A 12433-nucleotide genomic window follows, 5' to 3' on the forward strand; every position below is an offset into this window, starting at 1 on the left:
AAATGTGAGCTTGCACAAGAAGACAAGCAACTATGAGTGAGTCAGGTGTAGCAGATTATATTTTCCAAAGATGGCTGCCGCAGTATTTCCCAGCCCATGTGCCCTTCTAGAACCTTGCTATTCTGCTATCAAGAAGTAGAGTCTGGGGCTTCCCTGGTGGCGCAGTGGTTGAGAGTCCGCCTGCCGATGCAGGGGACACGGGTTTGTGCCCCCGTCCTGGAAGATCCCACATGCTGCGGAGCGGCTAGGCCCGTGAGCCATGGCCGCCGAGCCTGCGCGTCCGGAGCCTGTGCTCCGCAAAGGGAGAGGCCACAACAGTGAGAGGCCCGCGTACCGCAAAAAAAAAAAAAAAAAAAAAAAGTAGAGTCTGTCTCATTCCACTGAACCTAGCCAGGGCTTTCTGACTGCTTTGACCAAAAGTCAGTCAACACGGAAGTGATATTATGTGAATTCTGAGGCTAAGTCATAGAAATGCCGCACACCTTCCTTGCTCTCTTGGGATGCTCATTATTGGAACCCATCACCATGCTGTGAAAAAGCCCATGCAGTCCATGGAGAGACCCATGTGGAGATGAACTGAGGCCTAAGCTGCCAGCTGCCAGCCAGTGCTAACCTGTTGATGCCTTGTGAGAAGCCTCTGGAAACTGGATCCTCCAACTTCCTGTCAAGCAGCCCTAGGTGGTGCCACATGGAACAGAAACAAGCTGTCCTTTCTGAGCCCTGGGCAGATTGCAAATTTGTGAGCAAAATAAGTGATTGTTGTTGTTTGAATGCACAAAGTTCTGGGGAGGTTTGTTACACAGTGTTAGATAACTAAAACATCAGCGGTAATCATTAGTCTTGTAAAGACTGTAGATGTTTAAAGAAATAAAAGAGGAGATTAAAATTACGGTATGTGAAGAGACTCAAAATTGTTGAGGAAGGTGTGAAAGAAGAGCCCAGTCTCAGCAGAACTTCTAGAAATAAAAAACAAATGACAGGGGCTTCCCTGGTGGTGCAGTGATTAAGAATCTGCCGGCCAATGCAGGGGACACGTGTTCGATCCCTGGTGCGGTAAGATCCCACATGCCGTGGAACAGCGAAGCCTGTGCGCCACAACTACCGAGCCTGCGCTCTAGAGCCTGCGAGCCACAACTGCTGAGCCCACGTGTCACAACTACTGAAGCCCGCGTGCCTATTGCCCGTGCTCCGCAACAAGAGAAGCCATCGCAATGAGAAGCCTGCGCACTGCAGCAAAGAGCAACCTCCGCTCGCTGCAACTAGAGAAGCCCGCGTGTGGCAACAAAGACCCAACGCAGCCAAAAATAAATAAATAAATAAATTTAGAGAAAAAAATGACAAAACACAATGGAAGGATGGTATAGATTGGATAGAATTCAAGAGTGAAGTGGAAGATAGATCTGAAGAAAATTTCTGAAATTTAGTACAGAGAAAGGAGAGATGGGACATATGAGGTTTAATGGCACGGAGAATAAGATACCACATATGTCTGATTTAGCAGTTATCAAACTTTTTGATATTAGGACTTCTTACACTCTTAAAAATTATTGAGAACCCAAAATTGCTTTCTTTCCCCACAAATCGGATTTTTTCTCTGAATCTTAAACATATTCTTGGATTGGTGGCTCATTTCCACCAGCCCGTTCAACTTTAGCATTTGTCTCATCCCCAGTGGCTTTTCCAGAACTACCACCTTCACCATGAAGCTCAAACTTAGTCCCAGTTCAAACTTAGACTTCTTCAGCATTTTTACTTTTCTCACAAAGACATCATGGAGTGGATAAGTAGATTGGCAAGTCTTTTCTGTCTTTTCCAATGCTGTCTGGAATCAATTTATTGACCACTTTTCCAAGTCATTTGTCTGCACCTCTCAGGTCATGATTACTACCATCATCTTCCAAGTTTGGTGGACCTGTTGATGCTCAGTCTAAGAGGTTTTCTGCATCAGAGTGTTGTGTTTTTAAGTAAAATCAACACAGAATAGATGAAGCAAGTAACCATTGGTAGTCTTGACATCAACATGAGCTTCAATCATGGTCTGCCATTTTGACCACGGAGCACATTTTGTCATGGCTAAGATCCATTCCATGGAAATTAGTCAGGCAGTTTTTACCTTGAACATCCTCAGTAATTAGCTTGACTTTTCAAAATGCGACTTCATCCTTCTGCAGATCAGCAAGGCTCACTTCAAAAATACTACCCTTGAAGCCATCAGATGTGATTTTCATTCCTTGAGTTCTTGTAACTAGTGGTTTTCCAGTATTTCTTATAGTGAGCATACTGGTGCTTTTATGTCATACCAATTTTTCTTAGGAAATGGATCAACCACTTTCTTCTTGACTCCCATTTTGCTGCCTTTTGTAAGGCGCTTGTTCTTTTTTATTTTTCACAATAGGAAAAAAATCACTTATAATATGCTTTTATCACCTTCGTATAGTCTAGGTAATTTGCACTAGACTAAAAGTGAGGCCTCCTAGAAGGGTGCCTGTTCTTGGCGACCGCCATGGTGCTGCTCATAGAGCCAAAAGGGCCAAGTTGCTTTTTCGTATGTGGGCTACACTTATAATTTGGAGATGTTTCTGCATATCTGTTATAGTTCAATCAAAAAATTTACTTAAAAAAAGACACCATAAAGAGAGTGAAAAAATAAGCCACAACTTGAGAGAAGATGTACTGACAAAGTTCATCTAGAATATAAAAGAACTTTTCAAATTAAAAAAAAAGAAAATGGGAAAGTCGCGAACAAGTTTATTTCACAGAGGCTGAAATAGATGGTCCGTGAACATATGAAAAGATCCTCAACCTTTTCAGTAATCAAGGAAATACAAATTAAAACAGCGAGGAACTCTTTGCTCCCCACCACTCACCAGACTGGCAAAAATGAGAAATAACAGTTGTTGGTGATGATATGGGACAGTGGGAACAGTCCCACTGTTGGATATGACCATTTTGGAAAACAATTTGGCTTTACTTATTGGTTCCTAAATATATACCCTAGTGAAACTTTTGTATTCATGGCCCTGGAGACAAGTATAAGAATATTTAAAATACTGTTCGTAATAGCTAAAAATGCAAACAACCTAAATGTCCAGCAACTGTAAAGCAATAATAAAGATGGTATATTTGTAAAAGAATGACTATTTAGCATAAATATTGTGAATTAGGTACCACTGCATGCATCTTCATGGAGGAATATTATAAATACATTATAAGGATCAAAAAAAGGCAGTTAACAATGATCAGTCTGATTCTCTTGATATAAAATTTAAAAACAGGCAAATCTAAATAATATGTTGTTTGGTGATACATATAGGGTAAAACTGTAAAGAAAAGCAAAGGAATGATAATATAAATTTTAGGATAGTGATTGTCTTGAAATAGGGACTAGAATAGAAAAGCACATAAGGAACTGTGGTTTGTATGTGACGTATTTCACAATAAAAATTTCTATGAGCATATTGTTAAAAAGAACCCCAGAGTGATTCTTTTTCTAAGGAAAGATTTGGTAATGCAAAATACTAGTTCTTAATTAATCTTTTGGTAGGTGTTCTTACATAGAAAATCCTCCGGTAAATATATCTTGAATTTGTTTTTCACGGTTTCTTCATGTCAACCTTGCTAAGTAGGGAGCATGACTAGGAAGAAGATGAAACAAGGAGGATTTATCCACATGTTCAAGAAGTTCAGGGGTTTGTAGCCTTAGAATGAGAAATTAGGCCTCTTATCCTACCTGTCTTAAAATTGACTTACGATTTTTAAAAACAAAAGACTGTTCTTAGTTTATTTTTTTGGTAAGCAGCAGAGGCACTCTTTTGCCTCTACCCCTAGCCTGAGTGTGCTGTTTTTAAAAATCTCCATGCATTGACATCTCTTCCTTTTCTGAAGGAATGCTAAAGCCAATAATTACACACAGACCTGACCTACTTTGGAGGAACCAGAGGACAAAGAAACCCTCACTTTTCTTTATTCTTTTTTGGTTAAAAAGCAGAGATTTGGGGAGGTGAGGGCCAGAACTTCCTATATCTATCCTTTGAAGAATCTAACACAGTTTGTCCTTGTTTCATATATTAGAAGTTTCCCCGTGTGTGTTGCCTGTAGACTAATGGACTTAATGCTAATGAATCCTTTGCATATCTGCTGATCTAGAAGTGTTTGGCCCTTTCCCAAGGGCACTATAGCTTTGAGAAAATAGGAGGAAAGAATTTATTGATTTTTTTTTAATTGTCTTATTTTATGTATTTGATTTTGTAAGCACCTCAGTCCTTTCTTTCTTTTTTAAAAGAAGTAGTTAGAATCTAACATACACAGTTACATTAATGAATGAATTAACTGGAATAAAAATTTGGAGTAGTCGTCCCCTTTAGTAATTGTTGTGGTTGCCTAGTAACTGTTACTCCAGTTCTTTCTTAGTTCTATTTCTCTGTTGTTATTTTGCTAAGTTGGTTATTTTCATCTCGATTTTTAATATTTGCTTTATCAATTGACCTTTTTAAAAATAATTTTAAAAGTTCCCCCTAAATCGCAAGCAGAAATCTTTTCGGTTTGTTTCATTAATAGTTGCTATTAATAATTAATAGTTGCTAAATAATTATAAATAGTTGCTCTGGGTTCTGGGTCCTAGGTCCTGTGTTGGGTGCTTGAGACTTTACAAAACCCATTGTTTTGTGTAATTAACACCAACCTTAAGAGAGTAAGGTGAATATCAACATCTAGAATATCAAGAACTAGGAGACAAGACAGTATATAGTATATGTAAGGACAGATCAGTGGAATAGGTTCAGGAGTCCAGAAATAAAAGCCAAATGTGGTCATTTGACTTTTGACAGAGTGCCAAGACAATTAAATGGAGAAAGAATAGTTTTTTCAACAAATGATGGTGGGACAACTGGATATCCACATGCAAAAGAGTGAAGTTGGACCCCTGCTTTACACCATACACAAAAATCAGCTGAAAATGGATCAAAGATATAAATGTAAGAGCTAAAACTGTAAAACTCTTAGAAGAAAACATGGGAGTAAATCTTTGTGATCTGGAGTTAGGCAGTGGTTTCTTAGGTAGGACACCAAAAGCACAAGGGACAAAAGAAAAAACATTAAATTGAACCACATCAAAATTAGAAACTTTTGTGCTGTACACAATACCATCAAAAAAGTGAAAGACAAATCACAGAATGAAGAGAAAGTATTTGCAAATCATATATCTGATAAGGGATTTGTATTGCGAATATATAAAGAACTCTTACAACTCAATAATAAAAAGACAACCTAATTAAAAAATGAACAGAGAAGGTATACAGCTGCCCAATAAACACTTAAAAAGATGCTCAACATTATTAGTCATTAGGAAAATGAGAATTAAAACCACAATGAAGTATCACTTCATACCCTTCAGGATGGCTATAATTAAAAAAAGATGGACAATAACAAGTATTGGTGAGGATGTGGAGAAATTAGAACCTTCTCCTGCATTTCTGGTAGGAATGTAAAATAATGTAGCCTGTTTGTCATTTCCTAGCTAGAAGAAGGATAGTGCCATTTATAGAAATTGGGAAGTGAGAAATAGGGATAATGAAATTGGATTTTGTACAGTTGAATTAAAGATGTCTCTGGGACATTCAGGTGTTATGGTACCCACTGCTTAAAACTTTTTAATCATAGCTTTCAGGATAAAGTCCTCCAAATCACTTTCTTTCCCAGGGCCTATGAGGCCCTCCTCAGTCTGGTCTTCCTTCTCTACCCTGTTCTAAGCACACTCGTTTTCTTTCAGTCTTTGTTTGCCATGCTACCCCAATTTTGGGACCTTTGACCATTCGTCCCCCCAGTTAACGCCTGTTCATCTATCAGAGCTCAGTTAAGTATCGCTTCCTCACGGGAGTCACTGCCGACTCCCCAGTCGAGGTAGGAGCAGCACACATTTTTATTTCATGGTTTCTGTGGGTCAGGAGACCCTCTGCTCAGGGTCTCATAAAGCTGTAATCAAGATATTGGGTGGGTTGCATTCTTATCTGGAGGCCCCAGTGGGGAAGAACCCACTCCAAAGACCATTCTGACTACTGGTAGAGTTTATTTTTTTGTGGCTTTATGACTGACTTTTTGCTGGCTGTTGGCTGGAGGCTGCCCGCAGGTTCTAGAGAGGTGGCCTACAGTTCTTTGAGACCATCCACAGTTCCTTTTCTTAGGAGCTTCTCAAACATGGCCACTTGCTTCATCAGGACTTCCAGCTTGATGGAGGGGAGAGAAGAGATTACACAAAATCATGAATGAATGTATGGTGTGTGCAATCACTGGAGGTTGGTCACCTTAGGGTCTGTCTGCTACATCTTATGACTTCTGTAGAGAATATTTAATTTTGAGTAGGACTGCACCCAGTGAGTCTGTTTTGATGAAAGCTAGTCAGAGAGTACATCCCAAATATCAGCTTAACCTGGTGGAGCTGGTTGTAGTGAGAAGAACAAACCTTGTAATAATTGGCATTATGTTAAACGAAGGAAGGTAGAGGTGTTCATGAGCATACCAGCAGAAGATGAAGAAAGAAGTTGGAGGAGAGGTGAAGTACTGTGATGTATTTTCCCGGTTTCAAAATTTTGCTGACTTCTGATTCTGTCATTCATTCCTTTGTTAATCAGTTTACTATGTTTATATTTAAGAACTCCTTACCGTAAAATCTAGTTTCGAGAGGCAGCAAAACATAGTGTGTAGTTAAGGGTTCAGGTTCTAGAGCTCAAATGCTTGGGTTCAAATTCTGCCTCTGCTATTTAGTACCGTATAACCTGGGCAAATTACCTGGTTGGTTTGTGCGTCAGTTTTAAATGGGAATGATAGTAGTACCTACTTCACAGGGTTGTTGTGAAGATTGAGTTAATGCCTATAATTATTGTTATTTTTTTCAAGTGTGATAACTGTTCCGTAGTTATGTTTTAAGATAAGAGAGTGGATCCTTTTAGAGGTACATACTGAAATATTTACAAATGAAATGTTATGGCAATTGGGATTTTGGAGGAAATTGTTAGAGGTATAGATGAAACAGGATTGACCATGAGTTAAAAATTGTTGAAGCTGATTGATGATTTAATTGTATTACTGTCTACTTTTATATATATTTGAAATTTTTCATAATAAAAAGTAAAAAGTAACTGCCTTGGCACGTATTAAGTGCTTAATAAATTTAAAGCTATTTTTATTATGTTTAATATGTTGGGATTAACTTGTCTAACACACAAAGAAAAAATATAAAACTAACTTGACACTTCAATTTTCTCATTTCTAAGATTCTTTTTATAGATGGAAACTATCAAATTTGGATAAGATTCTTAGACTTGGATTTTTGGTTTCTATATTGACATCTTCCTAATTTGTTTATAATTTATGGCTTAATTAGTTTGATTTAATTGTGGCCTGCATCACATTCCATTTAATTTAGACTACCATTGTTTGTTCTGTAAGTGGAATGGAAATTAATAATATTATTGATGATCAGTTTTCTTAGTCTTAGTGGTAGGAGATACTGATTTTACCAATAGAGAAAATATTAGCAGCAAAAATGCCAAGGCTTTCCTAGGTAGACAGTGGTATTATGCTTCAATGTATTTAATTGCTGTTTAAGTAAGAAAGGTAATACTTGAGAGCTTACTCACTGAGGTTATCTCAAATGTGGTAAATACATCTTTCTGCTTATCATATCGTTCTATATTATATAGCACTGTAAAACTAGATGGCTTAAATATTTTAGTTGTTCAAGATTGAGAACTGTTTGGTGATTCTGATTGATTTTATGTGAATGAACCTTGGAACTTAAAAAAATAAAATAAAAATGTAAAAGAAGCAACACCAGAGTCTCTCAGAGTTCTACATAGGAATTGGCATGGTGAGACCTTGTCTTGATAACTCTGCCTGCAAGTCACTTACAGTCACACCTTTCATTTAGTAGATAAGGACCTTGAGGACTATAGAGGTAAGGTGATATGCCCAAGGTCACAAATGTTTCTAGATCTCAACTCACTCCAGTTCTCTTTTTGCTGTCCCAGTGATTTCTGAATTGTTCTCCAGAGCCCTAGGGTTCTGAAAAGTTTTGTCTGTCTCTGGACCTCTTACCCAGAGTTAACCAGAGTAGGTGCTTCTCCCATTCCTCATCTTATGTATTAGAGCTTCTATGAGATTTTGTTCAGAGGGAAAAAGATTCTGCTACTGTATGTGTTAGTTTTTATGTCTTTCCTACCAGAACTCTTTATTCTGTGCCATCTTCTACTCAGAAAAGTACATTTGATTTATTGGAATTTTCTTTGACTTTGTTTCAAAGAATGCAAGTATGATCTCTAAAGAAATCTGTGACCCCGAGATCTCAGGAGAATTCAAAGAGATCTTTAAATACGGAGGGATAGGGCTTCCCTGGTGGCATAGTGGTTAAGAATCTGCCTGCCAATGCAGGAGACACGACACGGGTTCGATCCCTGGCCCAGGAAGATCCCACATGCCGCGGAGCAACTAAGCCCATATGCCACAACTGCTGAGCCTGCGCTCTAGAGCCCGTGAGCCACAGTTACTGAGCCCATGTGCCACAACTACTGAAGCCACGCGCCTATAGCCTGTGCTCCACAAGAGAAGCCACTGCAGTGAGAAGCCCATACACCACAACGAAGAGTAGCCCCCGCTCACCGCAACTAGAGAAAGCCCGCACAGCGAAGACACAACGCAGCCAAAAATAAAATAAATAAAAATAAAATAAATTTAAAAAAGAATAGGGAGGGGTAATTACTTTTAGTGTGAAGTTATTATCAATTAACATTTTATTTTCTTTTCCCCCCGCTCTCTATTCTCCCTTCATTTCTCATCTCATAATTCTCGTTCCTTGTGATTTTTTGGGTGATGTTTCTCATGGTCTGTTAGTTTTCTAAAAAGATATTTATGCAAATATGTCTGTCTTAAATGAAACTATTTCTGATGTCTGGAGATTCTTTTGGGTCTCTTTGGCAGTGAATTAGGAGTCATATCCATTTGCTTAAAAACAATACTGTCATCAAAAGAGGGCCCAGTAGACAGTGTAATAAATAGGTTGGTTTTTGCTTAAATTGTGGATGCTTTTAATGATTTTTTAAAAAACCCTCACTGTTATTAACTATACTTAATATTTTAGTGAATTAATACATAATTATGGTAGCTTATTGAAAAGTAAAATCCTTGCTGGTACTTCTAGTAGCTTTTTAGAATTCTAGACTTGTACTGTAATGTCAATTTAGGACTATTATAGAAAGTCAGAATTTAGGATGCATGTAATCCTGCTAAGGGAAAGGACGAACAATCTTATTAAATGTTAACTGTGATATGAAGTACATACTTCATGTAGTTGTGTTTTTACATTTAATATGGGTACAATAATGTTAACATACATGTGATATGTATTGGGTTGGCCAAAAAGTTCATTCAGTTTTAAGTAAAAATAAAAGTAATTTCCACCAAGAACTGAACTGAACAACGTATTCACTAACTGAACAAACTTTTTGGCCAATCTAATAGCAATAATCCATATAATAATGAGCTATACTTTGCTGAAACAGTTTTTCAGATTTTTTTCTATGGCACTGTTGTTTATCAACATTCCTCCTCCTGCCTTTAAAATAAATATCAGAAATTTGAGAATTAATTAATGTTCCAGTTAGACTATGCAGGCGAGTGATTTAAGTCACTTAAACTTCACTGTTCACTTCACATGAGACGCAGACATTCATTATGGAAATAAAATCTATTTGGTTTGAAAATGTGATGACTACTTAATAAAAGGAACTCATTGAAGTCGGAATAAATGCAAAAAGCCACCACACAAAAATATTCCCATTTTGGGGGAATCCCAGGGGGACATTTCCTGCCAGCACTTATGGTTTGCAGCTGGGATTAGGAAAGCCCCTCAGAAGGTGCTTGGTGCAGTGTTCCTGATGGGTACAGGGAAGCTGGCTCTAACTCTGGGCTGCTGCAGGGAAGACAGACAGCCCAGTGTTATAACCATTCAGACTAGAAATGCCTGGCTTGACGAAGATGTACATCTTCACAATTAGCTCACAGTCCTGACACCTAAGGATGCATGACAGGTAAGAGTTTCAGAAGTAGGGAGGGTAAGATGCTTATCTGATAATGGAGATTGTTTCCTATTTTCCCTTAGTCTTCATTACCAAATAATTGGGAGATGCAAAGAGATGAGGAATTTAGAATGGCTTTTCAACTGTTATTGTGTTCCCTTTGGTTCGATCAACCTCCTGCTACTGCAGGCTATGTTATTAGGCTTTGGGGGCATATTAATATAATTTAAAACAATTTAAAATATGAACTGTTGCTGACTTTGTTCACTGGGAACAACACTACCGTTCATTGTAAGGTTAGCAAGATGCTCAGTGTAATAAATCTCCATTGGGGAGATTAGCTCTCTTTCCAGCTGGTGATTTAAAAAGCTTTGAGTGTTCTAGGTGCTGCATCTAAATGTGCCTAACAGTACACAGACTCCTTGACAAATACCGTTCTTGGGAAGAGCACAATCCTTCTGTGAGTCTGTGTTATTTTTACCTATGAGCTGGCACTCTAGGAAGGAGTAGCATGTACTTCATTAAGAAAATTCATCTTGAAATCCATTCAGCTTTCTGCTTCCTTCTGACCTCACAGTCCAGGCCATTGCCAAGTTCTTTACTCACATGTCCAGTCTTTCTTCTCTGGCACGAAAATTTCATCTTTCATAGCTTAATTTCCTACCATAACTTTAAATTTCTCCTTGGACTAACTGCTGTTCTGTTTTTCTTTTATTTCAAAACATTTCTGTAACAATTAGTATCGTTTCATTATACCATTTGCTTTGGTAGCCACTTTAAACTATTAGGACTTCCTTGTTAAACCATTTAGCTCTTACCCTTTTCCTCCCCATTTCTCTATGCTTTTCTGCCCAATCCCTCCTCTCTTCTCAAAGCTCCTGTTTGCCCTCCAATCTTCTTTGGGCCTCTCCCTCTTTCCTGCCCTTCCTTTAAATTCTTCCTTTAAATTCTTCCTTTAAAAAAGGCTTCAGGGCATCCTTTTAAATAGCTCCCTTAGAATTCAGCCGTCAATCTCAATCTAAATCCCCCTCTTAGACTTCTGAGATTTGGTCAATCCAAAATAAATACCTGAAAATGGAACGGGGACTGATACTTTGTAAGTAATTCTAACCTTACCTTCATGTTTTTTATCAACTCCGTCCTCTTCTCCTATCTCCCCCCGTCCCTTTTTAAAGATCTTTTTGTTCAGTTCATTTAAGTGGTAAACCTACAGGCCAGGAGTTGATTTAATGTTCTGTAAAGCATACAAAGTATTGTTGGCACCATGTAAATGTTAAGATAACAACAACAATAATGTCAGTTAGGCTGAGGGAGTTGCCCATTGTGTTAGAGACATTCCTAGGACTTCTGTTTTCTGAGACGGTAAATGTTAACCAGATGGGAATTACTGGAACTGAGAAGTTATTTTCTTTTTTGCCTTAAAAATGTCCCTTCTATGCCTTGAATTCCCAGTCGTCACCAGAAAATTTTCATTTATTAATTATGCGCGATATACCGTGTTCCACCTTAGAAATACTTCCAAGAATAATGCATGTTTCATGGTATATTTTGTCAGTGCAGGTAAGCTCTCAATTCTCTATCCCCCAGACATTGTGCATGCATGAATTATTTTATTTTCCCTGTTCAGTACAGCCCAAACAGAGAAGTATAGAAAAATAAAAATCACCTAAAGACCTGCTAGATATTTTAAACAATAGTTGAATCTTTTTTTTTCTTTTTCTTTTATTTAAAACTATAGTTGACTCTTGAACAACACCGGGATTAATCCACATAAAACTTACAGCTGGCCCTCCACATCCCTGATTCCTCCACATCTGTGGAGTCAACCAGCCATGGACTGTGTAGTACTGTAGTGTTTACTATCAAGAAAAATCCGTGTGTAAGTGGGCCCTAGCAGTTCAAACCCACATTGTTCAGGGTCAACTGTATTTCCTTTGGGATTCATTGAGAGCTGATTGACCATTATCGTTGGTGGTCATGTTGAATCCTCCTGTCTGAAGTTGGCTAGAATCCTAACATCTCAGTCATTCCTTAGGCTTGACAGCTGCATATTTTCCCAGAAACAGTTATGATGGTATGTAAAATGGATGGAGTAATGGGTTCTTTCCAAATGTATGTCTTTGCCCCTTAGTACTTGATCTGAATATTTGTTACAAACTAAAATACCAACTCCTTGATTGGTTCCAGCGCAAAGGTCAGGATCTTCCCAAGAGTATGACCAGCCTACGTCCTGACCGTGGTACATATGGTACATCTTTAATCATGGCCATTTAGTGCTTATAGTCTAGCTTGTGTAGTTTGTGGTGGTTTGGGGTTGCATTAAACCTGTTTCCTGATGACAATTCTATTTTCTAGTAAGTTTAAAA

The 12433-nt window shown here is 38.1% G+C and overlaps 1 protein-coding gene and 1 pseudogene across 2 annotated transcripts in view; one reads left to right on the forward strand and one right to left on the reverse strand.

Moving 5' to 3' along the window:
* Positions 1-12433, forward strand: part of SIK3 (SIK family kinase 3) — a 248309-nt gene that overhangs the window by 121475 nt on the left and 114401 nt on the right. The gene's annotated exons all lie outside the window — the stretch shown is intronic.
* LOC309965899 (small ribosomal subunit protein eS1-like) lies at positions 1170-2371 on the reverse strand (annotated as a pseudogene). The gene has a single exon. The product of its transcript is annotated as a small ribosomal subunit protein eS1-like (transcript).

This window comes from Leucopleurus acutus (assembly GCF_964270905.1).
Source record: "Leucopleurus acutus genome assembly, chromosome: 8".
NCBI lineage: Eukaryota > Metazoa > Chordata > Mammalia > Artiodactyla > Delphinidae > Leucopleurus > Leucopleurus acutus.